Source organism: Dipodomys spectabilis, unplaced genomic scaffold, assembly GCF_019054845.1.
Source record: "Dipodomys spectabilis isolate Male_0828 unplaced genomic scaffold, ASM1905484v1 ptg000436l, whole genome shotgun sequence".
Classification (NCBI taxonomy): Eukaryota; Metazoa; Chordata; class Mammalia; order Rodentia; family Heteromyidae; genus Dipodomys; species Dipodomys spectabilis.
This window is the reverse complement of record NW_024871113.1, coordinates 761,778-789,232: the sequence shown is the minus strand read 5'-3', so window position 1 is coordinate 789,232 and position 27,455 is coordinate 761,778.

Genomic DNA, 27,455 nt, shown 5'->3' with positions numbered 1-27,455 from the left:
GAGTTCTAATTTCCTTGGACTTCCATATCTAGCACAATGACACTAAGTGAGAGTATTCTTCTGTTAGAATTTAGGATAAGTTTATTTTTAGTGTATAGCAATGCAATTATACTGAAGAAAGAATCAATAACCATTGTCCCAACTGACTTTCAGCTATACATGAGGCAAATCTCTCAGATAAAGATACCAGAGCTGAAGAGAAAGATTCAAGTTGAAAGTTTTAAAAATTGAAAATTAAAATTTGAAATGTTACAAAAAGAACAATATTGTCAGACATTGGTGGCTTATGCCTGTAACCTAGACACACAGAAGGCTGAGATCTGAAGGTCAAGGTTTGAAGCCAGCCTAGGAAGGAAAGCCCATGAGACTTATCCCCAATTAACCAGCAAAAAGACAGAAGCGGAGCTTCTGGTACTCTATCTCTATTTCTATCTCTATCTCTATCTATCTATCTATACACATACACACACACACACATATATTGTCAAGGATCAGTCAGTCTTCGGGTAGCAGAGATTACTAGAGGCCTAGTAGGTAAAGATAACAGCTAGAAAAAGAGATATCAGGAAATTTCTGAGTGAAGTTCCATCACCTTTTACAACTACAGGTAGTTGTCATAAAAGACAAGATATAAATTATGCAAAATCTAGGACTTAGGAACAAAATAGCTCTGAAAGAATCAAAATCCATTTGCTTTAGTGTTGACCTTCTACTCTCTTTCTCCCCTCTTTTTGTCTTTAGTTGTTAGTAATTCTAGTTTGAAAATCAAGACTGTTTTATATTTGTTAGAGTAATCAAGAAAAAGAGTTTGCTCATAGTTAGGTGATAGATTAAAAGGATTGGTTGGATGCAAGGGAAGAGATGTTCAATTTAAGAGGACCCCATTAGAAACACAGATTAGGTCCAAAGGAAAGTTTGCACCCTGAGAATCTTCTTACATGACTGTAAGTTAAGTAAGGCCCATTTCATTAACAGCCACGCTGTGCCTAAAATTCTTCTGGTTCGTAAATCTGCTAAAGCCATAATGGGTCCTGAGTTTGGGTTTTACCAAGGAGTCAGTTGCTCTGTATCTTAAAAATTTTAACAAATCCAAAAGGAAACTTATTTATTGCTGCCCATTACTAATTCCCACCTTCAAACCTGTGTTTCATGTTTCTGGTAATAATGTTAAGTGGTCTTTCTGAATTTGTTTCTCCATTTGTAAAATTGCAATGTCAATCATTGACCCAACTACAGCCCAGGATTTATCGTATACAACTTGAGTCTAGATCTGCCCTCTCTTAACCATCTTATACCAATGTTTTAAAAGCAAGAATGTAGTTTAAGTACATATTGGAGTTTTTAAGGTCCCTAAATATATTCATGCTCCAACTGTCCATGGACTTTAGCATTTTGAAGCATTGGATATCTTGTAATGCTCATTTCCTTTGAAGGCACTCTCATTTTGGGTTTGTCTCCAGCTATCATAAAGTCCTGCAATTGAAAAACATGTATTTTCTTATATATATATATAATATTTTTTATGAAAAACATATATTTTCCTTTTTCAGCTCAATTGCTTTTGACGAATAAGTGTTGGTAGGCTCTACCTGCCTTCTTTTGAAAGACTTAATTATAAAGCTTAATTATAAAGTTTAATTATATTATAAAGTTTAATTCTAAAGTTTTGATGACAAAGTCCATCTTCTCTGCATCTCCACCCATCTTCTTGTTCACCCCAAATAAACCAAAATTCGTATCTCTAAGTTTATGTCTTTGTGAATCACATAGCTCTGGTTCTCTAATAAAGTTTTAAGAAATAGTTAACTAGAATCATTTCATGGGCTCTAAAGAAGGGAATTTTTTAAGTATAGAGAATATTGTTTTGTCTGGATTATGACTAAATTAATCCGTGTCTGAACACAGGTATCGCATGAAACATATGTAAAGGAGACAACTGTCTTGCATGAGCAAATGATATAATCTGATACTTTTTTAAAAAAAAAGCACAGCAAGTAAAGGAAGTTCCTTTGTCCCTTCAGAACCTTTAAACCTACACTATGCTCAGGGTACTCAGACACATACAGACAGTATTGATTTCCAGAATTTCTCTATGGAATGCCAAAAATAATAAACAAAAAATAAATCAAAAGCAACAGGCTCCTTCCATTATGTATTAAATATCCTCCCCATGAAGTTAGGACAAATAGAGATGTATATAGAGAGCAATGGAAACATAAATCTCATGTCGTAGTAATCGATTTCTGCCTTGTTCCTTTATTTCTAGTAAATAATGATCTCCAGATCTTTCATGGTGGCACTATAGCAAAAGTCAGAGCCTAGAGCCCTGGGAGTGTTTTACCTTTGACAGAGCCAACTGTGCAGCCTCGTCTCCAAAAGCATTGCACTCATTCCTTTCTTGTTGTAGAGTGAAAATGCTATTTAATAGCATGAGGAAATTTACAAATGCCATTTGCATCAGGAGACTTTTTTCTAATCATGTTTACGATCAGTAAAACAGCTTATAGTGTTCTGTATCAAAACAAAAGAATTTCTGTAGAAAATGTGATCCTTCCTTGCTTATCACTATTAAGTCACTAAAAATGAAAAATGAACATTGATACTCATGACTAGAAAAATGATAAAAAAAAATTCTTAAGTATTAACTATATTGGATTGTATTCAAGACTCAGACCAAACTGACAATTCTCAGTTTAGGAGATTAAAAGAGAAATAACCTAAACTGCCTAGATATGTGAATTTAATAAACAAAGTCCACTACCACGATTTCACACAGACCTCCATGTTCATCTCACTGCTCATTTCTCAGGAAAATTCATTGGATGATTCATGATCAAGCCAGATCATTAGATTTTAGAGCACATGGAAAGATGTCAATATATTTACAAGATAAACAATTGAGATTGAATTCTGACTCTGGCAGCTAATTATCTATATGCCTTGAAAAAAAATAATGTAACCTTTCTCTATAATGAGTTAGCCTGGAGGTAGATATGAAGAGCAATGAATAACTGTCAAGCATCTATTTAAAGTGTGTGGTTTTTATATCTTATTCTGAAACAAAGATGTTTTCTGGTACTTGGGGGAAGGGATGCCAAGAGGGAATGAATGAAGGAAAGAAACATAGAACAATAGTTAAGAAGTGATTTTGTAGTACAAAACTAAGTGTAATGTGAGCTTCTCCTTTCCTTCATGGATATTTTTATTATTACTATTGGTTGTTTTGCCATAATTGCTGTTGTTGTTCCCAAAGGTCTCTCGTGATGAAAACATATATGTCCTCAATAGCAGAACCACCATAGCTCACATATAGTTACTCCAGTGAAGCATTGTAAGCAGGATTCATGCTTCAGAATAAGCCCCTTTTATAAAGAGCTACGTTTGTCTTATACAGAGATGTAGGAACTGGGTTTTTGTCGGCCTCTGTAGGTAGATGTCAAAAATAAAATAAATGCTGAATGAGTCTCATAGAGAAATCAATTGTGTCAACTACAGATTTTCTGGGTCAGTGGGCTGCATGTAATAGAAGTAGTGACAGGTACCTAGGGTGATGACTCTTGTAGTCACCAATCAAGCCAGTCAAAACCACAGCATTGAAAAGAAACTGACACCCTCCAATCAAACACTTGAGAAGAAACTATTCTTTATGCGACAGAATCAATCTGTGATACCATTAGGGGAGAATCTTTCACATTCTTCCTTCCTTGTAAAATGTCACCCATCACTTTGGATAACTAAACCGTATGTTATAAAAACCCATGGTCTTAACAATATACCAATACAACTTGACAATTCTTACAATGTAGACTTCTTTTTAATAAGACCTCAGTAACCATGCTCCACACCACCATTTTGACATCCCCTCCCCTTTGAAAGAGGTGTCTTAGTGACAATTCAATTTGCTTTTTGAAGAATTTGCAAATCCAGGCAAAGTCAATGGGGAATGATGTGCAGCCTCTGTGTGACTTTTACATTAAGAAGATGTGAGCCCTATTGGATTAGTATCATAGAGGCAAGAACAGTAAGAACTAAAAATGACATGTTAGCTAATCATTACTTTGACAATAATTGTCACGAACAGAATCTCTTTATAGATTTTGGATATAGCCTCTGAAGCCAAAAAAAAAATAATAAAAAGATTCAGATGCTGTGTAGGCTTGAGCTAAAAGGATTTTAAAAAATTTAATCTTTAAGAGACGCTCCCAAGATGCAGGCTAAAAGAGTTTATAAAGGTCATAAAAAAATTAACTTATCTTGCTGACTGAAGCTTTTTTAATGCACTCTAAGTTACAAAGGAATCATATCTGGAGCCTTCAGGCCAATGGTCTACTATATTTTTCTCTCATTAGTAAGGACAGCAAAAATCTGCATTTGGATTTTTACCACCATAATCATCTCTACTTCATTAGTCTTTGTGATTGAATATGAGGAAAGCATCGAGCCAGGGGTGTGGGAATGTTCTATACTGGTCTCCTGGCTGACACTGTACTTCAAAAGACTGCTGGGATCCTGAGGGAGCCCCAGAGGAACCTGCTACTGGAGCTTAAAGGGGACCAAGGAAGAACCAAACTGAATTCTATAAGATCCATTGGGAAAAAAAAAAATATATATATATATAATATTAAGGCTAGGACTATTAATCAGGCAAAGCCAAATTCAGACTTGTTATAGTATGTGGCATCAGAAGCAAAATAGGGGACAGTTCTACAGACATTAGAGAGATGCACTGGAACTTACTCTAGGAGAGTAAGCACTAGAAGAATGAGTCTTTGAGAAATGTGAACAAGTAACAAACTAGCCCTGGTGGTTCCACGGAATTGTAAGGCCCTATAAAATAATATTTTATTATGATAAAATTCCAGATAAATATCAGGCATTGTTATTAACATATTGACCATCATATACTTAGAAGACAGGCAATTTCATACAACGCTTCTAAAAGACAAGATTCCTGTAAGCTATCACGAAAGTGATCTTTATGCTTTTATTGTAGACCTTCCAAAGGAGGAACATAAACTCTGACTTGGAGATTTCATTACTAGAAATTACTCTTAAAACTGAGTGAAGAGATCTATATACAAGTTGTCTGTAAAAATGAGCATGTTAGAAACAATGTAAGTGTTCATCAGAAAAGAATTCATGATGGGGCTGGGAAGGTGGCTCAGTGGTAGAGCGCTTGCCTTGCATGCATGAGGCCCTGGGTTCCATTCCTCAGCACCACATAAGCAAAAAGAAAAAAATCCTGAAGTGGCACTGTGGCTCAAGTGGCTTGAGCTGAAGAGCTGAGGGAAAGTGCCCAGGCCCAGTGTTCAGGCCCCACAACCAGACCCTCCCCCCCAAAAAAGAATTCATGAAATGAAATGTGGCTAAATAAAACACTAATAACTGGGCCTAGTAGTACATGCCTGCAATCCCACCATTTGGGAGGTTGAAAGAGGAGGCTCATGAATTCAAAGCCATCTGAATAATATACTGAGATGCCATCACAAAAAAAACCCAAAAATATTATTTAGAATTATGATTGCTATTCTAAATCTACACTTTGAACTCAGTACATATGTAAATTTCACCTAGCATAGTCAATAGGTATATTGAACAGGTTCTGAATCACCAAGAATAGTACCATCTCAGTTTATAAAAAAGAAAAAAGAGGGGAGAAAATCTTGAAGATAATTAAAAATACAAAAAATATCAATCCTGGCTGTGATTATGAAGTATTTTACTTTTGCATGTTATCATATATTGCCTTCTTTTTCCCTATATAACTACTTACAAAATAAATGTTACTTCCACTTTGGGGAAAAAAGTAAACATTCCTGCCATGAAAATCCAATTGTGTGATTGATTCACGTATTAAAAACATGGAGACCACTGGGGACATGGATGTAAATATAGATATGCCTTCCTTCACATGAATCCAGGTGCCACAAAAGATTTTCTAAACTCAGGTAACATGTCCTTTGGGTTTTTAGCATCAACAATGCTAGCTTGTGGCAGATGCTTGGTACATTGTTTGGAATGAATGGATAATAAGGATTTGATCAACAATCATTTCAAAAACTTTTAAATTTAAAAAAGACTGCCAAAATAAAATGAAATTCAATTTTTTAAAAATCTATCCACATGAATTACATTTAGAAGGAGATTATAACACTACATAGAACAGAACAGGAACAAGAGTCACACTGCTTGAATTTTTATTCCTCTCTTCTAAAACAGAAATGATCACAGCATCTGCCTCAGTTGTTGAAGTTTCAAGTAAAAGAGAGAATCCATGCAAAGTGTTTAACACATCCTTAGGTCACAGTAGACATTTTTTTTTGGTCTGAGACCAGAACTTGAACTTGGTCTTAGACAATTTTGCTCATTGTCTGGCCTCTCTACCATCTGAGCCACACCTCCAACCCCATGGTAGACTTTTAACAAAAGTGGTTATCAGTGGTTTCACTGAGATTGTTTTCCTTAGTGGTGATGCTCAGTTAATTCATTCAATTAATACATAGGCATCAGAAGAGGGAACAAATCAGCCAAATTGGTTGTTTGCCATTTTGCTCCTGTAGGGGTGTGTGTGTGTGTGTGTGTGTGTGTGTGTGTGTGTGTGTGTGTGTGTGTGTGTGTGTGTGTGTGTGTGCTTGACTTGGCTTTGCTTGGCTTCTGTATAAACCTGGCATTCTATCACTTGAGCCACAGCTCTATTTCTGGCCTCTTGCTGGCTAATTGGATAGCAGAGTCTCACCAGCTTTTCTGCCAGGACTGGCTTCAAATCTTTATCCTCAGATCTCAGCCTCCTGAGTAGTTAGGATTACCGGCATGAGGCACCAGCAGCCAGTATATGCTGTCATTCCTTGAGGCTCTCAAGATGAAAACTAACTGCTATCATTTGGCCCAACATGAGCCAATAAACACATGTGAGGCCTACTGTTATTTAAGTGCGTGTGAGACTGGTTAATCCACCTGTGGTACTTACTGCTTTCCGCCTTTCTCCTTACACCAAAGTCATTAGGGCTGGAATTTTGATTGGACTGCCTCCCTTAACCTGAATTATTTTTCAAATTAAAAAACTTCTAATAAGCCAACCCTTCACAGGGAGGTCAGATGGAGTGCTTCTCTGAAGTCAATTGCATTCCTCTTATTTGCATTCAGAACTAGATCTCCTAACAACATCTGGACATCAGAAAGTCATTTTTATTAATGAGCTAATTCAGCATAATATTCTTAACAACTCTTTTTGGTTAAAGATCTTGCTCAGGTTTTTATTCACTTCAGCTAAATTTTTGTGATAGGAGAAGAGGTCCCTAGCATCTGTCATATTTCTTACATCTTGTTCCACACAAGGGTCACTCTCTTCTACCCTTTTTAATCATGATGATTGCAGGTAAGAATTGATATGGTGCAGGACAAAGGGTCATCAAATGCATATCAATACTTTAATCAGGCTTAAATAGCTCAAGAATCACAGCTGTTTATTGCAGGTCAGAGGCAAATTTCTGGGGATGGCAAGTAGAGATGTAAGGACATTGATTTCAATATGACTTGCCCGAGTGACATTACTTAATTTGATCAAATGGTTGCTGAATTTTATTTGATACCCTGACACTTTTATAGGAACAACAGTTTGGATCAAATAACCTAGGCACAGACTAACTCAGATGAATAACCGTGCTAATAAAGTTTACTTGGTTTAATAAATTTACAAACTCAAAAACTTGTCAAATTAAATATAGCTCATTTCCTTAACTGGCTGAGAAATCTTAGGGAGAAAATGGGTTTGTACCATTGTTTAATGATAAATATATTCTGTATTTGTCACATCTGTTTCTTCTTTCCCTGATTTCTAAGAGCAATGGAAAGATTTTCAAAATGGAGTCTTCATTCCTGCTGTAGTTCCTGACTCCCTAGGATCTTCCAAAGTAGAAATCACACTCTTGAAAGCTGATAATTGGCAATTTCTACAAAAAGAGGGATCCTAAGGAGCACTATAAGGTCACACTTAGGGTGTGTGTGTGTGTGTGTATGTGTGTGTGTGTGTGCCAATAGGTTTGAACTCGGGGCTTAGGCTTTGTCCCTTAGCTTTTTAAATTTAATTTTATTGTCAGGGAACATACAGAGGGGTTACAGTTACATAAGTATGGTAGTGGGTACATTTCTTGTTGAACATTGTTACCCCCCTCCCACATCCCTTAGCTTTTTAGCTCAAGGCTAGTGCTCTAGTACTTGAGCCACACCCTCTACTTCTGGCTTTTTTTAATTTAAAAAATTTTTTTATTGTGAAGAACCTGCCCAGAGAGTTACGGTTACAGTTATATGAATAAGGTAATGAGTACATTTCCTATCGAGTGTTGTTACCCCCTCCTTTTGAACAGTGTCACCTCTTCCTTCACTTTTTTTATTATTAATAAGTTTCTTTTATTGTGAAAATACCATACAGAGGGGTTACAATTACATGAGCAAGGTAATGAGTACATTTCTTATCAAGCATTGTTGCCTCCTCCTTTGTTTCCCCTTCCCATCCCTGCCCTCCCATTTCCCCCTCTTCCCCTGGCCAAAGTTGTAAAGTTTGTTTTTCGACGTAAAGTCTTGTACATCTCATTGTTGCAATGGGTCCACCTGTATCCACCTATTTAAACAATTTTTTTCCCTTCCACTCCCCAAATTATAGCAACATCAAATACAGTGAAAACAAGGGTTATACTGTGGAGGAGGGAGATACAAAACAACAAAGAAATCATCTTATATGTTAGAAACAATAGCAAGAAAGAAAAACCATTTGAGTCCTTATTTTGGTGTTCATTTCGCCTAACAACTTACCTGACTGTTTCTGCTTGTCTCAGACATATACTAGTTATTGCAAATAAGAGAAAACATGAGACCTATGTTTCTCTGGGCCTGGCTTACTTCTCTTAATAAAATATTTTCCAAGTCTTTCTATTTCCTAACAAATGGGGCAATGTCATTCTTTCTGATGGAGGCATAGAATTCCATTGTGTATATATACCACATTTTCTAAAAAAGTAGAACGGAAGAAAGACAACCTCTTCAGTAAATGGTGCTGGCAAAATTGGTTAATCACCTGTAGAAAACTAAAGCTAGATCCTTATGTATCACCCTGAACCAGAATCAACTCCAAATGGATCAAAGACCTTGGAGCCAAAGTAGACACTCTGAAAACATTACAGGATGGAATAGGAGAAACCCTAGGTCCTGTTGGCACAGGCTGAAATTTTCTTAATAGAGACCCAGAAACACAACAAATAAAAGAAAGGTTGGACAAATAGGATTTCATGAAGTTGCAGAGCTTCTGCATGGCAAAGAACATAGCTAGCAAGATCAATAGAAAGCCCAAGGATTGGGAGAAGATCTTAACCAGCCATACAACAGACAAGGGTCTCATATCTAAAATATACCTGGAACTCAAAAAATTAAATCCCCAACAATAAATCCTCAAGGAAACAACTGCCCAATAAATAAGTAGGCTAAAGACTTACAGAGAAACGTCTCTGAAGAGGAGATAAGAATGGCCAATACACACATAAGGAAATGCTCAATCTCCTTAGCCACAAAAGAAATGCAAATCTGGCTTTTTTGAGTAGTTAATCAGAGATGAGTCTCAAGGACTTTCCTGCCTTTGGTGGCTTCAAACTATGATCCTCAGATCTCAGCCTCCTTGGGAGTCATTTCTTGCAGACTTAGGGTCACTTTTTGTTACTCATTAAAGTAGGTTTCAAACGCAGAGGATCGTGATAAAAGTACATTCCACATTGCCTGGCAGATTTTCATAACTACGGGGGAGGGGGGGTCTCTTCTGCTCTAAGCTGAAGGCAAATTCTCTGGGTCTGCTTCAAGCTTGCCATGGTGGGAGGGTATTTATTTCCAAAGTAAGAAGCCTGTGGTAACACTCAATCGCTGGCCCTTCACATTTATTATGCTAAATGATGGATGCACACTTAATCACTGGGCCTGAGAGAGGCAGAGGCGTGGGGATGTACAGGCTTTCTCAGTATGGATATTGACAGGCTGGCTTAGAGATCTGCCTGCTTGGGGTTTCAGTCAATTAGAAAACACCTTATCCATGAAGTGGACTGACTGTACTTTCAAAATAAACTTGGATTGGACTAAAGGCGCTTCTGTTCCAATACGAATCTTTAAATCACGATCAACAAAGTCAATGTATGTGAAATTAGCCGTTTACTCTATTTAGGACTAACTAAGCTCTGGCTCTCTGTAATGATTTTTAAAAAACATGAAGTGGCATAATCAGAATCATAAACTCCATGGACTTCTATGCTGATTTTATAACCATCACAAACATTTAGAAATATTTGTTTCTCCTCTTTCTCCCAGTTCCAAATAAGTCACTCAATTGTGCTCAAATTACTATGTGAAATAAGGAACCGTGAATAGCAAATGTCTTTAAGTTTCTTTTTGAGCTCAGCTAAAAGGTATTAAGCCACTGCTTTCTATTCTGTTTTATAATAGCAATAATCTTTTTAAAATAAAAGAAAAGCTAGCTGGGCACTTGTGGCTCTCACCTGTAATTCTAGCTATGTAAGAAGCTAACATATGAGAATGGTGGTTCAAAACCAGCTCAGGCAGGAAATTCCATAAGACTCTTATCTCCAATGAACCACCAGAAAACCAGAAGTATAGCTGTGGCTCCAAATGGTAGAGCACTAGCCTTGAGTAAAGGAGCTCAGGTACAGCACCCAGGCCCTGAGTTCAAGTCCCATGACTGACAAAGAGAGAAAGAGAGAAAGAGAGAGAGGGAGGGAGGAGGAGGAGAGAGAGAGAGGTATTCTGGGATTTGAATTTAGGGATTTACATTTGTTAAGTATACTCCCTACCATTTGAGCCACTCTTCAGCCCTTTTTGCTCTGGTTATTTTTGAGACAGGATCTCACTTTTGGCTCAAATTAGCTTGGACTTTGATCCTCTGATTTTCATTTCCTGCAGTAGCTAAAATGATGGGTGTGTGCCATCATGCTCAGATTTTTCTGATGAGATGAGGTCTTGAAAACATTTCCCTGGATTGGCCTCAGAATCATGATCCCGCAGATGTCTGCCTTTCAAGTGTCTAGGAGCCACCTACCTGGCTTAGAAACATTTTTGAACATCTATTTTATTTCCCCCGAATCAGTTGCCAAGTCCATGGATTGTCCTCGCTTAATGTTCTGTTCCTTGTCTGTCTATTCTTCTACTTAACTAGTCTCCTTTGTAGTAGTCTCTAGTTCTTATTCTACTTTAAATACTAGGAACATATTACTCTTCCAAAAATATAGATTAGATCAGGTCATTTCCTTGTCCCCCAACACTTAATAATTTCATTTTTCTTAATTTTCATGATCTATATTTCCTGACCCAGTATTCAGTGGTATCCCCCATCCCATACACCTTTCAAACTCATTTCTCTCTCCTGGCTTCCTTTCACTCATTCAACACATAGACTGAGTCACTATTCGTTATTCACGGTCTGTGTGAAATTTCCATACCTAGGTGTTTTTCTGAGCTGTTATCCTGGTCCCCATTTGACTGTCCCCATGTCCTGTCCCCTCTGCCTCCTCTGACTTCTCCCAATAAAAGATGATGTGTCCTCCTCCTGTCTCCTCATACCTTAGGACATTTTCATCTTGTACAATAATTATTTCTATCTCATATAATTTAAGTTTTTTTTTAACAATTCTGCAAACAGAATTTAGGTCTGATTTCTAATACCTAGCATGGTGATTGATATATTGGTTCCCTCTAATCCATAATTATGGGCACATTCCATTCACAAATGAATGAATGAATCCTAATTTACTAGCCTGAAAACATCATCCATTTATTTTCCCAGATACTTACTTTTACCTACTCAGATCTTGACGCATTCCAAATTCTAACAGATGTTCATGGACAGCTGGGAGAAATTACGCTACAGATACCAATCATCAGCCCAGCTCTAGGATCACATCTTCACCTGGTTATGTGTGCTAGACAGCTGTGCTTTCTTCGAAATGCACTTGGCTTCAGAAATCAGCTCTGTTTGTAATACTCCTACAGCCTTCCAGAATAAACAAGGCAGGCCTTGATGTGGAATAAAATATAGACAAGTCCATAATCTATTTATGTTCTAAAGGGATTTAAGCAGACTCTTTTTACATTTGTAAAAATATTTCTTATCTGAAAGCCTCAGTTTCAGATCTTAGTGATTTTACTCTTAGCAAAAAGAAAAAAAAGTTCAGATACTCTGTAAATAAGGAAAATATATAATTTAACATATGCTAGAGCCAGCAACAAGACCAAATGATGCCTATTTGGCCTTACTTTTCTTGAATTACATGTGTGTTCTGTATCCAAATGTGTATTAACTTTGATGATGGAGCTGTTTTTTAAGCTTGCCTGCTGCAAAATAGTTCTTGGCCCTTTTCTTGTAACTATGGCCAGGGGTAGAATGTTAGTGAGTATCCACGTTACCTAATCTCCTATGCTATATTTCATTCCATGCCCTTCATTTTTTTGTGTTTTTTTCTTTTCTTTTCACTTGAATACCACATGCACTTCTTCCTGTACTCTAAGTTGAATGAGGCTACATAGGGGAAGAAAATAAATATGCCTATGGTTGTCACTAGAAGATACCAGTTTATAAATAGTACTGGTTTGACTGAGCACTGGTTTTCTGAAACACAGGAAGGTCAAGAAAAACATTTTCTTTTGAAATGAAACAAGGTGGTTAAAACAAGAGCTTTAATAACCAGCTTGACACAGAGCAGTGTAATACCAGCATGAATTACACTTGGTACCAGACTTTATTGGAAGTCCTAGATTGCTTTGTTTCTGTGGCTGACATAATATTGGGTTTATATTTGTCTGCAACGGAGCTGCTTGCTATAGTCCATGCAAATCAAAGACTTGATTTATGCACCATTCGACTGGAGGGTGTAACATTAAATTTAATTTTGTGAGGAGAGCCTGAGGTGCTTTGGTAGCTGGGCCTGACATTGTGAACTAGGTAGAAGGGTGCACAAGAATTCATTACCGTTTCCAATATGCGAAATGCAACATTTGAATGAAACATTTGTCTCTTGTCAAAAAGGCGTCATGTCTGTTCTTGGTAAAATATTCCCACCTCCACCTCTCAGCACACATCTACCAGCACACATTTCTGGCCTTCATCACAGATCTTGATGAAAGATGAGAAATTGAGACCATTAAGAAAACAAAAAGGACATCAAAACCTATGTTGTTATGAAATTAACAAGTATCAATAATATTCAACACAATTGTCTTCACCTTGACTATTGGTCATTGACACAGAAAGTTGGTGTTGTGGTGGTAATTGCCTGTATTATGAATCTGTGCTTTTTTATCTTTAGCTAGATGCTCTTGGCCTATGTTCTTGCACATTACTTCCTGCTTATTTCCTATTCCCCATTGCTATTATGCAACACTTAACAGTATTCTATTTCCCAACCTCAATGTCAAATCTTTGGGCTCAACAGAAATTTTGCCATTAACTATCCCAGGAGACCCATGGTCAGCCAGCAGGACACTATTAGTGTTCACATTCTTCCATAAACAACTGGTTTCTCCATTGCTCAGGGATTATTTCTACACCCTGGAACACACAGGTAAGGCCTTTAGTAATAGTTCTGCCCTGGCCTCCTGAGGTCCACTTGTGTGCTCTAAACCCTTCAAGATGCACCTGCGCCCACATTCCATTCTCTACTTCACCATCAGCACAATATGCTTCTCTGTGAAACCCTTCCAGCAAGAGACTTGCCCTAATGTTTAAAAAAATACTGTGTTAAGTTCTACTGAGCCTATTTTTCTCACCAGCTTAAGTTTATCTTATTTAATTTGAACTTATTTGCAGCATCTGGCACAAAATCAGGCACATGGTAGGTATTCAATAGATGTTTTCAGAATGAAATTGGATTAAATGACCACTTAAAGGATAGTAGAAGGAGATATACATAAACCAGAGAGTATATCACCTCAATTTTTCCACTTTTTTGTGATGCCAGGGTTTGAACTTAGGGTCTTGAGCTCACTTGGCTTGCTTGCTTGGCCCAAACTCTCCCAGTTGAGTTTCGTCTTGCTTGCTTGACTGGCATTATACTATTTGGGTCATATCTCCAGTCTTGCTTTTTGCTGATTATTCTGGAAATGAAATCTAGCAGACTTTCCTGCCTATGCTAGCCTCAAAGTATTATCCTCCAGATCTCAGTCTTTGGAATAGCTAGGATTATAAGGTGAGCCACCAACACCTAGCTAATTCTTATTTTGTCAAAAAATTGATTAAGCACATTTTTAAAAAGTAGGATAAGCCAGATCAGAGACCTAATTTTTATCTTTAGAAAGTTTAGCTTTGAGCAGAGAAACATAAGTTAGCTCTTCCTGAAAAAATGACTTTATTACATTTGCCTTTGTTCTAATCTATGGTGTAAATACAGAGGTACAAAGTCTTAAGCATATTTTTAATTTCCCAAGGTCATGAACTTTACACAAAAATAGGACTTATTTTTCTGAAGAACCTTTTTTTAACAGATGGGACCTCTGATATATTCTGTTTACATAACCATAGACCAGGATAGCAGCATTTTTAATATTTAAATATTTAATATAAGTATTTTAGACTCAAAAGGATTAGAGGCTATACTATGTCAGCTGACCAACATTAGTTTGAAATAACATCAGCCTGTGTATGAATGTTAGATACAATGCCTATCAAAGTTCCATTGAAGCATGTCTATTTTCATTTTATGTAGTCTGCTCCTCTGACATCTGGAAGCAAACATTTATATTTTGGACTAGAAGTAGATGTGAATACACACTAGCTTCCAGCCTGCCTCTGCTCAACAAAAATGAGTATAAGAGAGGACAAAGCCCTTGACCTAAAAACACCAACAAGAAGCAATAAAATCAACATTACAATCTGTGTGGCCACTGGCCAAGAGTGATGAAATGGATTCTGGGATGTCTGTGGACTGAAGAATCCAGGTCAAAAGGGAAAGACTTCTTGAAATATTATAACTTCAAATACTCATTCCAAACAAAATAACCTATCAATTAAAATATTCCACCTTCCCATAGCCTTATTCTCTGCTTGGAAACTCTCTGCTCTCTCATACACACACACACACACACACACACACACACACATATGCACACATGCACGCACGCATACACACACACACACACATCAATTTGAACTTTATTGGAACCTACTCCCAAAAGTTATTTTTAAAATGCTTATCAAATGCTAGTGGCTCCTACTTGTAATCTTAGCTACGCAGGAGGATGAGATCTGAGGAGTGAGGTTCAAAGCCAATCCAGGCCCTCCCCCCAAAAAAATTTTTTTTGACTCTCATCTCCAATTAACCAGCAAAAAAAACCCAGAAAGGGTAGTGTAACTCAAGTGGTAGAGTACCAGCCTTGAGCAAAAAGGCTAGGCGAGAGTGAAGGACACTGAGTTCAAACCACAGTGTTAGCGCGGGCGCGCTCGCAGGTGCACTCGCACGCATGCACGCACACACACACACACACACACACACACACACACACACACACACACACACATATACAGAGGCAATCCCTGTTAAAGCAAAACCAATCAAAGAAGGGAATTAACTACATTTATATTCTGAAATTTTTCTGAAACGGCTACTGAAATAACTACACTGGACTAAAACTCAGAATTTTAGCATCAACTCTTCCATGGAGTCAACAAAGCAAGAGTTCCTTCATGTTATGCTGAAGAGGTCTGGGGACACTATTCTCTGTACAGTAGGTCCTCTTCCATACCTGTAGGTTCTGCTTCTGGGATTCAACCAACTGAAAATATTTTCTTTAAAAATTATGTTTGGGTCTGGGAACAAAACTTAGTGGTAGCACACTTATCAGACATGAATGAAGCTCTGGGTTCAATCAATACATTATTTTAAAAAGTTGTTTCTATGGGAAGGGATGGGAAGGGGAAACAAAGGAGGAAGCAACAATGCTTGATAAGAAATATACTCATCACCTTGCCCATGTCATTGGGATTTTCACAATAAAATTTTTTTTTAAAAGAAACAAAAATAAATAAATAAAAAGTTGTTTCTGTATAAGCTTTATCATTATTTCTTAAATGGCACAGAATAACAACTACTACCTAGTAGTCTGCATTAGTTATTATAAGTCATGAGAAGATCTAAAGTATATGGGAGAATGTGAGTAGGCTATATGCATATACTAGACATTTATAAAAGAGACTTGAATCAAGCATGGTAGCATGCACCTGTAACCCTAGGCACTTGTGAGGCTGAGGCAAGAGGATCCCAAGTTCCAGGCCAGCCCAGACAAAGTTAAGAAGACCCTGTCTCAGAAACAAAATAAAGACCAAAGAACTAGGACATCGTTCAAGTAGTAAAATTAGCTATCTCTACCATGGAACTTGGGTTCAAACCTTAGTACTGCAAAAATAAATAAATAATAGACTTGAACATTCAGGGATTATTTTTTAATCTGTGGGGTGCTTGAAATCCATCATTCAGTACTAAGGGATGACTGCTAAAAAGTGAAAATATCAGAGATGCATAATTTTGAAAAATAGAAAGAGACTGGACAAAAAATGAGCAGGTATATTGAGGGACCTGTCTTAATGAAAGAAACTAAGGCAAAAGTACCAGCTAGTGGGCGGGGGAAAGGTTGGGAAGGGATGGGAAGGGGAAACAAAGGAGGAGGCTACAATGCTTGATAAGAAATGCACTCATTACTTGCCCATGTAATTGTAACCCCTCTGTACAATAAAAAATAAATGAAAATTAATTTAAAGAAAGTACCAGCTAGCTAGATTCTGGAAGTTTTAGAAGCTAAATTAAGGACTCCTACTCTTTGAAACTGTCAGTAGTTTGGGACTCTGGCTCTATCAAAGCTGAACTGATTGAGTTGGTCAGGTTTGATGATGTCTAATATTTTCTAAATGGAAGATAAACATGCTTTAAGTTGACAAAACTTAGTTTGAACAAGACTTTTGTGTGTCTTCTAAGCTTTTATTCATGCCCCAGCAAGTCCCCAGATGCCCACACATGAAGCTGTATTGTTCTTCCCTCAACCATCTACCAGCCCTTAAAACAGCGACTCTGCAGTAAGAGGGCTGCCCTGGACTGGGTTCAGTTCTCAGTTGCAGACACAAGCCCAGCTCTCAGCCCTCCTGGCCTACTTCTCCTTTCCTCTTCAGCACAAACCAACTGGAGAGATCAAAAAAGTAACTTACATATACCAAAAGCCACACCCAAACCTGGCACTTGTGATTACTTTCTTCCATGTTTCATCAGAAGGAATGGGTATGGAGAAATAAATCAATGTTCAGATTGCTTCAGAAATCCCAACCATGGAGAAAACAACAGGGCAGTGCCCCAAGGTTGATATGTTTTTAAGTTAGAAAACCTAGATCTTAGTACTGGAGTGAGTGAAATGTCTGGTAAATTTTTTTCTGAGATTCAGATTTCTTTCTAGGTCTGAAAATGCAAACAATAACCTCAGTGGCTTCAGATGTTTACTTTGATGATAGGACTCAACAATGTGTACAGAAATAGAAGGGGTATATTTATACAAAATGTATTAGACAAAAAATGATATTAGATGCTCATCTTCCCTGAATTTTTTAAAATTCAAGAGTACTTAGAAGTATGAATAAAGGGGCAGGAAAAACACAGGTGATTGATAGGTAAATATCTAAAAGTACTTAAGTTTATGACAGCATGTACATATCTAAAAGTACGAAAAATATCAGAATACTGGTATGAGTTTGCCACAGGAAGTTTTTAGGACTACTGGTACATATTATTTATATAATAAATGTATATGTTATATATTATATAAACAAAGGTTTATATAATAAAAGTTTACCACTAGGGCTCAAGTGGTAGAGCACTAGCCTTGAGCAAAAGAACCACAGGGACAGTGCCCAGATCCTGAGTTCAAACCCCAGGGCTGGCACCAACAAAAAGAAAGTTTACATAATAAATGTAAATTAGTTTTATTACAACAAATTATATTTATTTTGTATTTATTATATTTACATTATCTATATGCATTCATTGATATTACCATTTATGCTATTACAAATGCAATAATCAATAAGGTATATTCATTATGATTTATAATTAATTATATAAATCATATTCATTAATGATTTATAATAATATAAATTATATGTATCATATAAACATAATTGTATTTATATAATCATTATTTTTTCCATTTTAAGAAATTATATATAATTAATTAGCCCAAAATACATTTATTAAGAGGAGAAGGGAGAGAAAATTCAATGTATATCTTGTAAAATTAAGCAAAGTGAGGGAAGGGGTGGGCTGGGAGGGATGGGTAAAAATGTTGAAAGGAGTGATATTGATCAAGATGCAACATCTTTGTATAACTACTTAAATATAATTTTTAAAATACATTTATTGTATATCTCCAAATCAGGCACTGAATATTAAGGTACTTTTCAATGGGAACACAATAGAGCAATCAAAGCAGTATTCATAACAGTGCTGATCTGTCTGAATTCAAAATCCATGCTATAAAAATGATTTTTTTTAAAAAAGTATCTGGAAGCTGTAAAGAATATTAGAGTTTATTCATTCCCAACCCTCCAATCCAAACTGGAAGAAATCTGAAAAAAAATTATTTGCATTATTAATAACAAAGATGAGGGCACCCAGCAGGTTGTTGATCATGTTGCCAAAAGATATAGCTGGCATATGAGATGACCAGGCAGAATAGTTAATTGAATTTTATAGTCTGTTCACCTTGGATCACACGAATGTGGAGCTGAACTGAACTCAATCATTCCCTGCCCTAGAAGCAACGAAGGTAGTGAAGAGGACACAGGAAAGGACTGAAGCATGAAGGACACCTGGAGATCATTCTAGACTAATTTCTTTTGTGAGTACATGAGAGAGGTAACCATTGGGCATAACTCTACATTTTATTGTGGTTGTTTTAATGGTGTGTGCTGGGGCTGAGGGGTCATGGCATTTTTAGTGAACTCAAGTAAACAATCTTTTGCTGTGCCTATAAACATCATCTCACACAGATATTATAAAGGCCTGGGGAAAACTCAAGTTGTATTAAAAATAATCAGTCATTGGAGGAATAAATACTAATTTATTTGATTAGTAATCCTAATTTGATTAGTACTTTATTATTTCCAAAACATTGCCGCAGGTTATCCCTTTCACGTACAAACAGTATGGCTACCAAAAAACCTGAGTAATTTTCCACTCGGAAAATGAAGATGCAGAAATTCTATTCTGCCTACATCCGTTTCTTCTTTTTCTGTGCACAATCCAGCCTCATTAACTCAGCCTATTAAGTTTGACAGAATCAATCATTTCATGTTAAACTGGTTTCTATTGAGACAGGGTTGGGGGTATGGGAGAGAAAATGTATGCCCTCCCCCTTTTCATATTCGGAATGGATATGGTAGTCAGCTCAAAGAAATGAGTCACATTTCCATATAAAGATTCAGGATTACCAGTGCCTTGATGAAAGCTAAATTCCCTTTCCCAAGCATAATTGCCATATAAGAATTTCTCCTCCCTTGTCCCCAGTTCTTCATTATTATGCATGCAGCACTTAGCCTACTGCAGAGAAGAAATGCATAGTCAATTTCTGAAGTTTCAAGTTTGTTAAAATGCACATAACAGTACATATTTTTAAAACCCTAGATTCTTTTCTATCTCTCACAAGCACAAGGAAACTGGGTTTGAAATTAAAGATATAAAAGGAAAAGGGAAGAAAATTGTTCTGATTCTTCCTCTGACAGGATAGAGTTGCAGAAAAATTTCAGTAAAATAAAATTATATTTTTTTAACTCAGTGAGAATGCTAAATGACCACTTCAACAGATTTGGTCACTAACATTGGAGGACTTAGTATATAAGCACCATAGCACCAACTAGAGTCCTACAAATATTAATGAAGAGTAACTATGCCAAAGGGCAAATAATTCTAAATTTCATCCTCCTCACTTTTTTTTTTTGGGGGGGGGGGGAGCCCGGTCATTGGGCCTGAACTCTGGACTTGGGTGCTGTCCCTCAGCTCTTTAGCTCAAAGCTAACGCTCTATCACTTGAGCCACAGTGCCACTTCCGGTTTTATTCTTTTTGCTTATATGGTGCTGAGGAATGGAACCCAGGGCCTCAGGCATGCAAGGCAAGCGCTCTACCACTGAGCCACCCAGCCCTCAACCTCCTCACTTTTTATGCTAACCTTGAATTCCTCCTGAACAATGAAAGCAAGTGCCTCATGCTTTGTACTCTTGAAATAACACTTGCCAGTCTAATTTTATATTGAAGTGTATAGAACCAGAAGATGTTTCTGAAGTCACAAGAATAGTACCATTCCTAGGATAAGGTGTCTGACCCAGGCCTACCAAGAATACTTACTGAAGATGGCATCCCAAAGCCAATGTCCATCATTAATGGGTCCTAAGGATGGAAACACAAACAGTAGGAGCACATTCATGAAAGAGATTTGCAGTAGAGACTCAAAGGTGAGCACTGTGGTGGCGTACATGCCTCTGATACAAATTAGGTTTGTTTCCATAATAATCACCTGAAATAATCAGCTAATAAAGAGAAACAGGCATCTTTGTGGCTCACAGTATTTTTAGACTACAGTCCATGATTGGTTGGCCTCATTTCTTTTGCATCTATGACAGGGAAACATATCACAACAGTAACATATGGTACAACTAGAACTCGGGGTACCACAATCCCCTTGTGCAGGCCCAGGCCTGAGAGCTGTCCCTGAGCTTGTTTGCTCCAGGCTAGCACTCTAGCACTTGAACCACAGCTCCACCTCTGATGGCTTTTTGCTGTTATTGTTGTTAACTGGAGATAAGAGTTTCACCAACATTCTCATCTGAGCTGGCTTTGAACTGCAGCAATTCTCAGATCTCCATTTCCTGAGTAACTAGGATTATCGGCATGAACCACAGGTGCCCAACTAATGCATGAATTTTTGAAGGATATTTCAGACCCATACTATAGCAACTACATTATCTATTAATACTTCTTTTAAGAATATTTAGCAATAAACTTTTGCTTAACTTACTAACACTGTTCTTTCCTTTCCTCTTCTCTCCCTCACTCTTTACCTACTTCCTCTCCCTCTCCCTTTCCTTCCCCCTCTCCTTCTCCCTCTCCTTCTCCCTCTGTCTCTGTCTCTGTTTCTGTCTCTGTCTCTTTCTCTCTCTCCTGCCAATGGTCTTAAAGATGTAACAAGATTTGAAACAAAATGTTGTCATAACTTTCCAGCAGATGGTGATAGAAGAAAGGCATTACTAAATTGGTGTTATGATTCTTCACACTAGTTAAAGGGATGCTAGTATTTTGTGTTCCTTTGCCAGTTTGGCTGCTTTCCCAGCCTACTTTAGTGAGGGTGAATCCTTAACAGTGTTTATTTTTCTTCATCTTGGCAAATCTGTCAGAGAAAATTCCAAAAGAGAAGGCAACCTTAAACTAATTCTCTTACTAGAAATCAACAAATCCACAGGATTCCTATTATGTAAACAACTATTTTCCAATTCCCCAAAGCCAAAGACATGCTTTTTCCTCTTGATAAATAGTCACATAAGTGATCATTTAACTAATAATTTGATCCAAGCGTAGGTCTATGTCCTGCTTTCTAGAAGATCTTAAACAGCTAGGTTTAAGCTACCCAGTTGGCAGAAGCAGAAAGACCATGAGTTCAAGGCCAGTGTGGACAAAATTAGTGATAATATATCAAAATTAAAGGGCTGGGTGGAGGTGTGTGCTTAAGCCACAGGGTAATTACTTGGCATTTGTGATGTCTTGAGTTGAAACTCAAATAGATAAATAATCGCAAAGATTCAGCTTTGAAGTGTGAAATATAATTTGGCATAATTACCCATTATTTGTGATTATGCCCTGTAGAAAAGCCTAGATAATAATTGTAAAGCTGTGTGCTCTTATGAATCAGGGATTGCTCCTCTCTGCCTGATCTTCCACTACTATGTATAACTGAGATTCGCTGCTTTCAGTAGTGACAACTTCCACCCACCATCCTACTACCATCCACATTCCCACTCCCACTTGTAATGTCTAGAAGCATCTTGGAGAGTCAAAAATTGTGGGCTGGGTAGGTAGATAGTAGGTTTGCTGCTAAATATCCTACATGGTCCAGGACAGCTACCACAACAAAGAATCTTCTGGCCCAACATAACAATAGAGCCAAAGATAGAGGGCCTGTAAATGATTCAACTTTGAAATTGTACAAAGGAACCAAGTACCTGCTTCCTTACAAAAGTTACTACATATGAAAACATATATATTCAATAGTACTACTTCTCAAAATAAATAGGCTGGAGAAGAGGTAGAAGAATTACATGACCCATAAGAACTCTTAGCTTTCAGCCCAATCCTAATGAGATGCCTAGGCACTTTGCTCAAAATGAATTGAGATAGTTGTGAAAAGAAGAATGTCTACCAAAGATTTTCAAATTCTGTCCTTTTTACAGAGACTGGTCCATGAATATGAGGATGTAGCACGTAGCTGTAGCATAGGACAACTAGATAGTACAGCCAAAACCTCATAAGCCACATTCACAAGGCTGCTAAATGATGACACGTCCAGGTGACATGGATCCCAAAGCAGCACCAAGTGGGAAAAACTCTCTACAGCCACAAAATGTGTATGGTGCCTCATTAGTGAAAAAAGAAGAAGAAAAAAGCAACAGAAGTCTATGGGCTGAGGAGAAACCATGGAATAGGCAGAAGATACTCTTGGAAATAATGGTAAGCTAATTTAAGAATGGCAGAGGACATTAAGAGTTTGCACAATCTGATACACATAGGTTCAAAAGGAAAGACTTAAAAACGGGAGCAGTTCAGTCACTGTTTGTACTTGAATATGACCCACCAGGAATCTATTCTGAGCAAGATCACTTGCTGGGGAGAAACTTTTAAAAATAGAATTTAAAATAAGCAGAAGACAAAAATAAAGATGAGGACAAAGAGAGAATCTGGGGAAAATGTCAAGAAATCTCAGAAATCAAGAAGTCTACCACTGTAAAAATTAAGCTAACAAAAGCCCGATGCCGGTGGCTCACGCCTGTAATACTAGCTACTTAGGAGGCTGAGATCTGAGGATCGTGGTTCAAAGTCAACTGGGGCAGGAAAGTCCATGAAACTCTAATCTCCAATAAACCACTCAGAAAACCGGAAGTGGAACTGTGGTTCAAGTGTTAGAGCGCTCACCTTGAGCTGAAGAACTGAGGACAGCGCCCAAGCCCATAGTTCAAGCCCCAAGACCAACCAAAAAACAAAAATTAAGCAAACAAGTAAGGTGAGCACGTTGGGCTCTCTTGTAATCCCAGGAAGCTGAGGCAGGAAGATCTTGAGTTAAAAGCAGCTAGAAAGAAAGGAAAGAGAAAGAGAAACAGCTACAAAGAAAAGAAAGAAATATCTAGAAGAAAGTAGAGAGTGGAGGAAAGAAGGAAGGAGGGAAGGAAGAAAGGAAGGGAGCAAGAGAGGAAGGAAGAGAGAAACAGAAGGAGACAGGGAGGAAGGAAGGGAAGGGAGGAAGGAGGGAAAGAAAGGAAGGAAGGAAGGGAAAGAGGGAAGGAAGGAAGAAAGAAAGAAAGAAAGAGAGAAAGAAAGAAAAGTGGAATTGAATGAATATGCAAAAATATAAAGGATTATATAAAGTTGATATGCCTATATTATTCATATTCATATTATTTACACTCCATATTATTTACATACTACACACATGGGATACACAGGTATTTCATACATATACATGTGTATCATACATGATGTTGTATGAATGTGTGTTTGTGTTTGTGTCTGATAGCTCTGTCCAATGAAAATGCCTAGGAACCAAGATCATTTGTGAATAAATAAGGATTTCTAGAACCAGGGGTGTGGTCTTGAAAATAAATCTTCATTAAAGTAAGTCAGGGATTCTTAAAGATGTGCCTGATTCCAGATCAACATCAGGGCATGTGCAAGATGATCCTGACACACCTTGACATATCAAATAGAAAGCAAGGAATCTATCACATTAGTATGGTCATAACAAAAAGTCTCAAAAATTTGTATAAGTTCCTTATGGCCAAAGATGAAGCTACTTCTACTTAAACTCCAATAAGCATAAACATGCATCGGATTGAAAACCATCAAGTACATTCCAATGAGTTTATAAGAACAAATTGATCTTGATTAAAGAAAATGACAATAGTCATTAGAAAAACAAATGACAATGAAGAGCAATCGTTTTCTTTAAAACTTTTCCAGCTAATAAACATAAACAAAATAGTAGCATTAAATAGGATGACAGAAAAATGAGGGAGGGGTAACAAGTTTAACAAGAAATGTACTCACTATCTTATATATGTAACTGTAACCCCTCTGTACAACACCTTGACAATAAAATTAAATTTAAAAAATACAATGACAGAATTACGTTTTTTTTTTTTTTGGTCGGTCATGGGACCTGAACTCTGGGCCTGGGCACTGTCCCTCAACAATTCAGCTCAAGGCAAGCCCTCTACCACTTGAGCCACAGTGCCACTTCTGGCTTTTTCTGCTTATGTGGTCCTAAGGAATCGAACCCAGGGCCTCATGCATGCAAGGCAAGCACTCTACCACTGAGCTACCTTCCCATCTCTCAGAATTACATTTTTATAACCTCCAATGGATGAAAAGATGTAAGAGCTGAAACCAACTGCTAACAATACTAAGAAACAAACAAGCCTCTCCCCAAACCTGATTTTGTGTTATAAAACTGGTGGGTCAAATGGTAAAGTTTGAGTTCAAACCCTAGTACTGGGGGGGAGAGGTGTCAAACAAGGTATTATTAAGCCATAGTATGTAGGGCGTATGCTTGAATAATGAAAACAATTCAACTACTATAAGTAATAAAATATGTAAATAATGAACTAAATAAATAAAATATATAAATAATGAAAATAATGCAGCTACTGTAAAGTACAAATGAAGAGTAGATTTGCATTGTGAGAGATTATAATTAGGACTCAAGAGTGACCTAAAGAGATTTTGCAGTGACTAAGAGAGTAGAATTTCTTGACCTCAGTGGTAGTTACCAGGGTGATTGCCTTAAAATAATTTGCTTAATTTTGCACATATTTGGGATTTTTTTTTCTTTTTTGGCAGTACTGGGATTTGAATTTAGGGCTTCACATTTACTCAGCTTGCTTGCTATTAATTAGAGTTCTTCAGAGAAACAGTCAATAAATACATATAGGAGAGGTGGAGAGAGAGAGAGAGAGAGAGAGAGAGAGAGAGAGAGAGAGAGAGAGAGAGAAAGGGAGACAGAAAATAATTGGTTCATATGACTATGGAGGCTAAATCTCATGATAGGCTATTTATAAACTGGAGAACCAGAGCAGATATATCTCACTCTCAAACAAATGGTGTCAGTTAGGAAAGCTTATGGTATAAACTCAGTTTGAGGTCAAAAATCTGAGAAAGAGTATATGAATATGTGGATATATGAATGGATAAGTAGATGATGGACAGAAAAAAAATGAACAGATGGATGAGTGGATAGATGGATGGATGGATGGATGGATGGATGGATGGATGGATGGATGGATGGATGGATATTTATGTAGATGGATGGATGGACAGATAGATGAATGGGTTGATGGATGGATGGATGGATGGATGGATGGATATGCAAAATGATAAGAACACATGGAAGTTCTGAAGCTATTTTAGGCTCTAAAACTATATGATTCTCCTTTAATATTAGTCGATTTACAAATTGATTCAGGACAAGAGATCTTGTGTTCTTCTGTCTCCCCTGAAGAACAGGGATGCTTTCTTCTTCAGTCAGGACAACCAGTAATACTGTCCTTTTGTCACATATTGGCAATCTTACTCTTTTGTTTGTTTCTGGCTAATTTGTGCCATGTAACTTCTTTCTCTTCTTTAAGGGTATGGATGTTTCCTAAGGATAAAGAATAAAGGGATACCAAAAGACTCAGACTAGACTTAGTGTAAAGACACAGTATTAATCTTCATGATGTGAAGAAATGAAGCTTAGGAGGAAAATAAATGCAAAGGATTAAAGGAGTTGATGTATATTTTCATGCATTTCCTGCAGCACTCAGGCTTAGCTGCTTCCTATCCTTTTATGCAAATACACTGATGTACACGTGTTCTTTCATGACAAACTTTACTAGTTTTGTGTAACTAACTTCATTTGGAGAACCTGTAATCAGTGCCTGGAGAAGCTCACTATATATTTAGAAGGAATTGTGCCATTTAGACTAGAACAAGAAAACCATAACAATTAGAATTGGATAAAGGCCAGATTTCCTTCAATAGGAAAAAGACTATCCTTTTGCTACCTAGAAACCCATTTTAAAATTCTCTTGCTACTGAGTTATCACATGAATCTTTCATTCGTTATAACATTTCAATCGTTTCCTTAATTTTCTTGCCTTTTCTTGATACCTGTTTAAAAATCTCCTTGCATTGGACTCCCAAGCCTATTGGAGTAATATCATGTAGCAAAATGACCAGACATAATGACTTTCCAAGGTCCTTGTACTTCCTTATTAACATTCAGTTAGCATAAGTCCTGACTTTATTATTGACTACATTGAATACACAAGACACTGACCTCTGCCATCTGCAACTAAATCTCTTCCAGCAGATCTATCCGAATGGTTTCATCTACAGAGGAAGCTAGAGGAAACAAAGCAGCAACCACTTATCTTTTCTGTCCCTAGAAATTTGAACACACATCGCAGTCCAAAAACATAATAAGAAAGAAAGAAAGAAAACCCCCTTTGCATTAATTACTGTAAAATATGGAGAGAGAGCTGGAATACATCCAAGATAAAACATTCAAAATGGCAATCCCAGATTCATCTTAAACTAAGATCACTGAATAAATAGAAATCAGAGATATCTGGTCATCTGAAAGCAAAATAATGGTGTATGTAATTTATTTCTGCTTTTTAAAATCAGCTAGTAGGACCCAAGAAATGTTTTGATGCACATTGATAAGTTTACCCTGTGTGAATATGGGAAAAAATTGTCAATTCACATTCATATTTCTACCTAGTCACGCATGCACAATCATATACAAAAAGACTGACAATACTTTCTTAGCAAAATATATGACAGTAAATGGTATACTCTGAAGCTTTGGTGCATCCTGGAAATAGAAGCCAAGAGACAAGTAGGAGATATTACACTGGATTTGATTCAGAAGACTTAGGCTTGAGTCTGCATCTGCCACAAACTGTGCAGTAAAAAGGGACTCCAACTCCCTAATCTCAATTTCCTTATCTGATAGATGAGAGATTGTAAATGATCTCATGCCAACACAAGCCATTTATGGAAAATTTATCACCATTCCTTTCTTTCCTTGCCTCTCTTAAATTGGATTATGCCTCTCTGGCATTATGGCAGCATATAGTGCC